Genomic DNA, 5,264 nt, shown 5'->3' with positions numbered 1-5,264 from the left:
AAATGGAGGCACCGAGAGTTCAAGGTGATTTTTTATAAAACCCTCGAGGTGTCTTTAAAGACAATTTCCTTTAAAGATTTATTTATTTATTTGAGAGAGAGAGCGCGAGCGAGCCTACAGGGTGGAAGAGGGCAGAGGGAGAGCGAGAATCTCAAGCCGACTCCGCACTGAAGGCAGAGCCTGATGCGGGGCTCGATCTCACAACCCTGAGATCATGACCTGAGCTAAAATCAAGAGTTGGGTGCTTACCTGGCTGAGTCCTAAGCTGACACGCCTCAGTAGGCTTTCATGGCTGCCCTGCTTTCTTACATGCAGGATGTTCCAGAATTATCTCATTCACTTCCTGCCCGAAACCTGAAATCAACCATTCCTGGTTTCTTTAAGGGAGAAACAGTATTTAGAGTCCGTAGTCTGGGTACTGGGGCTGCTCACTTACACTGTTGAGATATTGCTTCTGGGCCTTTTCAGTGGATCTAGACTTAACAGAGTTTTTAAAATACAGCTAATTTTCTAAAGGATAAAATATATCATGAGTTTGTACTGATTCTTCTCATTCTAACTCAGGCTCTTTTTAACCTTTTTTTTTTTTTTTTAAGATTTTATTTATTTATTTGACAGAGAGAGAGAGCCAGCGAGAGAGGGAACACAAGCACGGGGAGTGGGAGAGGAAGAAGCAGGCTCCCGGCAGAGCAGGGAGCCCGATGCAGGGCTCGATCCCAGGACCCTGGGATCATAACCTGAGCCGAATGCAAACGCTTGACGACTGAACCACCCAGTCGCCCCTCTATCTAAGCTTTTTAAACTTCGATGTCCGTCTTTTTCTCTTAAACCAAAATCCTGGCTCCCAGTGACAAGTGGGAGAGAGAAAACAAGCTGAGAGATGAAATGCTAACAAAAACAGCTGACAGCCACTGAATGATTCTCACATGCCAGGCCCCAGCAATCCTCACAACCAGCCTCGAACCACGTCATTATTACACAAGGAAAGTCTGAGGCTCAGAGAGGCTGAGGAAACTGCCCAAGGTCACACAGCTAGTTCAGGGCCAAGTCAGGATTCAGACTCAGGCAGGGTGGCTCCAGGGCGAGACCCTCCACACTTTCCTCCTTAACCCCCTCCCCTTGCTTACAATGGTGGGCAGTGCAAGGCAACCAGAGCCCTGGAGAGAAGCAATTCTAGAGCTAAGAAATTGAGCGATGGCTTCCACAGTGGGCTGGGGAGACCAGGAAGGCTCCTGTCATGTCCTGGGTTCCGGGGACACCATCTAGGCCACGACAGTGACCCAGGCGAGGCCTGTCACACCTGGTGCACAGTGGATCATGTTCAATCTCAGACAGATAAACAAACTCTGTCCTTCACGGCAGCGGGACGTTTTGGGCAACTGGCTTGTGTGGTCTAGTTCTGCTCCTACGAGCTGGCCTTGAGTGTGAAAGGGAGTCAAAATGGCGGCCATGCCCAGCAGAACTCAGGTGAGGGGATTCCAGTGAAGGAGTCCCGCGGTCAGCAAAGCTGGATGAGGCAACGCTGGCCGGCCATGATGACCGTGGCAGAAGGCAAGGACCCCCTTCTGCAGCAGTTCCAAGTTGTCCCAGTGTCGCTCCCCTCTATTGACAAATGAGGAAACGAGACTGGGGAGAAACAGGTCGTCCTGAGCTCAAGCAACTGCGAGGTGGTAGAGCCTGGCCATGACCCCAGGGCTCTGCCTCCCAGCCCGGGCTCTTGCCTTTACATTTTGCAGCCCACGAACACGGGGTCATGACACCGATGGCGGGTGTATTAGCTTCCTAGCGTTGTTGTAACAAAGTGCCACACCCTGGATGACTTCACCAACAGAAATGCATTGTCCCAGAGTCCCGAGGCTGGAAATCCAAGGTCAAGGTGTTGACAGGGTTGGTCCCTCCTGAGGGCCGTGAGGGAGAATCTGTTCCAGGGCTCCCTCCAGGCTTCTGGAAGCCTCGGTGTTTCTTGGATTGGCCGTGACTCTCCTTATGTCTTCACATCATCTTCCTTCTGTGTGTATGTCTGGGTCCAAATGTCTCCCTTTTATAAGGACAAAGGTCATATTGGATGAAGGCCTACCCTAATGACCTCACTATAACTTGATTTTTTTCTTTTGAGACCTTATCGAAAAATAAGGTCACCTTCTGAGGTACAAAGGGTTAGGATTTCAACCGATGAATTTGGGAGGGACCCATCAACCCATAACACTGGGGATGGAGGACTGGTCCCCTACCTGGTGCCGTGGGCTGGGCAAACCTCAGCCTCCAGTGGCCCCTCCAGGCTGCTGGGCTCCCTCTGAAGCTCTCACTTGGCATTTTCCTGCCATTCGTGTTGGGCGTGCACACGCGCATGTGTGTGTGTGTGTGTGTGTGTGTGTGTGCACGTGTGTGTGTGTGTGTGTGTGTGCGTGTGTGTCTTCTGTGCTTTGTCTCCCCCATCTGATCATGAGCTGCCCTGGTGGCAGGGACCACATCTGGGCTAATCTTGTCCCTTCCTCCCAAACCAAGCTTTGCAGATTAAAAATTCTGCACACAATGGAATAACATGTTCCAGGCCTTTATCTTAAGCAAAGTCAACCCTTCACCTGTGTTCCCCCAACTCCGTCTCTCTTTTACATCTTTAAAGATAATTTGCAGCTCTCCTAATAAAAATTGGTTCCGGGCAAAAATCACTGATGGGTGCTAAAACCTCTGGGTGAAATTGTTAGGAAACGTGATGCTTATACACACTCAAAGCTACAGATTACTTATCAATTGCAAAAGGAGACCAGAGATTCCTTAGTAATTAAAAAGGAGAAGATCGGGACACCTGGGTGGCTCAGTCAGTGAAGCGTCTGCCTTGAGCTTGGGTCATGATCTCAGGGCCCTGGGATCCAGCCCCGCATGGGGCTCCTGCTCAGCAGGGAGTCTGCTTCTCCCTCTCTCTCTCAAATAAATAAATAAAATCTTGAAAAAAAAAAAAATAAAAGGGAAAAGATCTAGGAGACACCAGCTCAATCAGTGATCGCAGTGACCTCAGCAGGATGGGACCAACGGACACCACCAGGCTCCCAGCATCATTTATGCTGCATGTTTGTAAAACATTTTCAACTTAAATCTAATAATGAGGAATCGATCAGACATATCCAGGTAGGAGAGGACTCTAGAAAACAGCTATCCTGCAATCTTCAAAAATTCCAGTATCGTGAGAAATGAAGGAAGGTGGAGGCATTGTTCCAGACCGAGGAGACCCAGGACACAGGACAAGTAAATGCAGCTTCAGAGGGAGCCCAGGAGCCAGAAATACCGCTTTGCATCCTGGGTCAGGGGAAAGTTGCTCTGAAGGACGTTATTGGGGAAATTTGAATGTGGAATGCATATTAGATATTAGTATTGTCAAAATTTGAACTTTACTGAATTTCATGATTGTAACTATTATATAAGAGAGCAGACTTGTTAAGAAATGTATACCGAGTGCTCACTTGGGCAGCACACGTACGAACATTGGAACCATACAGAGAAGAGGAGCCTGGGCCCTGCACAGGGATCATATGCAGAGTCATGAAGTGTTCTGTATTTTTAGAATTTCTTTACAGCCCTACGTCGGAGATATCGCAGGTTTGGTTCCAGACCATCACAATAAAGTGAATAGAGCAATAATGTGAGTCAAGTGAAAAAAAGAAAGAAAGAAAGAAAAAGAAAGACAGACTGAGGGGCGCCTGGGTGGCTCAGTCAGTTAAGTGTCCAGCTCTTGATTTCGGTTCAGGTCGTGATCCCAGGGTCCTGGGATTGAGCCCTGCGTTGTATGGAGCCTACTTAAGATTTTCTCTCTCCTTCTCCCTCTGTCCCTCCCCCGTCCTCCCTTTCTTGCACCTCTCTAAAAAATAAAGGTAATAGGTCTTTGGAAAAAAAAAAAGAAAGAAATATATACTGAAACATTCAAGAGTAAAAGGTCACAATGTCCGCAACTTACAAATGGTTCATCGCAGTAATAACAACAGGTGGGACGAGTATGCAAACTAAGGTTTCGCTGTGCGAGGTTATCTAGCGTGTATTACCGTGTCTGCACACACATATCCCCGTGCACCAAACCAGGGACACACTCCCTCATGCCTGCTTTAAGGGCTGTTTATGGATAATTCTGCCTAGAACAATGTTTGCCCCACGTTCTGGCTTGGGAACCATCGCCAGGGTAAATATTGTCCGCAACATTCCGCTGAAAAGCTAGGCGACGGCCCTGGGGTTGGGGCTATGTTGAGGCTGAACACCCCAGTGGCTGGGAGAGACAGGAACCAGGAGGACGAAGAGCAGGGCCTTAGGCCAGTAGTCCCGTGGGTACCTTAGTGGCGATGTTAAGGATGAAGGCGTTTGCATCGCTAGAACGCGGCCGCAGAGAGCTTCCACCCGCGCCGTCCAACAAAAACGTAACGTGAGCCACAGTGCAATTTCCATTTGTCTAGTAGCTGCAGTAAAGAAGTAAAAAGAAACAAGTGAGATTAATTTTGATAATATATTTTATTTAACCCAATATATCCAAAATACCTTCATGTCAGCATATATTTAATGTCAAAAGCATTGATGAGATCATTTTCATTCTTTTTCTCACACTACATCTTAGAAATCTGGAAAGTGTTTTATCTTTACAGCACGTCTAGATTTGGACCAGCCGCAGTTGGACAAGTCCTCGCAGCTATCACACTGAACAGCACAGGGATTAGACCATGAAATGAGACCGCGGGGGGTTCAAATCCCAGCCCTGCCACTTACTAGCTTCGTGAACTTCAGGCAAAGCCTTGAATCCCCTTCAGCCTTCATGTTTCCCAGACAGTAGGATGGGATTTGACCATGCAAACTCTCTCTTAGGTTGTTTTTAAAGGTTAAAGTTAATGCGGGCACCTGGATGGCTCAGTCAGTTAATCATCTGTCTCCCGCTCCAGGCATGATCCTGGGTCCTGGGATCGAGCCCCACATCGGGCTCTCTGCTCAGCGGGGAGCCTGCTTCTCCCTCTTCCTCTGCCTGCTGCTCCCCCTGCTTGTGCTCTCCCTCTCTTCCTCTTTCTCTCTCTGTCAAATAAGTAAATAAATGAGATCTTAAATAAAAAAGATTAAAGTTAGTGACCCGTGTAAAGTGTTTTATGGAGTGTTCACTCATTCATTCATGCTGTTCATTCATTTGTTTTACCTGTACAACAGCGAGGGGTAGCTGTGCTCCAGGCGGGGCACTTGGCAGGTCGTGAGTCCTCCGTGCAAGTGTTCTGTTTATACCGAGTAACCACTGAGCAAGTATA

At 48.0% G+C, this 5,264-nt stretch overlaps 1 non-coding gene across 1 annotated transcript; it reads left to right on the top strand.

Annotated features, from left to right (window-relative positions):
- The first annotated feature begins 3,450 nt into the window (after positions 1-3,450).
- Positions 3,451-3,557, top strand: LOC121105298. Its single transcript, XR_005837767.1, has one exon. It is a non-coding gene; the product is annotated as a U6 spliceosomal RNA (small nuclear RNA).
- Positions 3,558-5,264: the final 1,707 nt, after the last annotated feature.

The sequence above is a fragment of the Ursus maritimus genome, unplaced genomic scaffold, assembly GCF_017311325.1.
Source record: "Ursus maritimus isolate PB19 unplaced genomic scaffold, ASM1731132v1 scaffold_25, whole genome shotgun sequence".
Lineage (NCBI taxonomy): Eukaryota > Metazoa > Chordata > Mammalia > Carnivora > Ursidae > Ursus > Ursus maritimus.
Note: the sequence above shows the minus strand (reverse complement) of the source record. Positions and strands in the feature narration are given on the sequence as shown.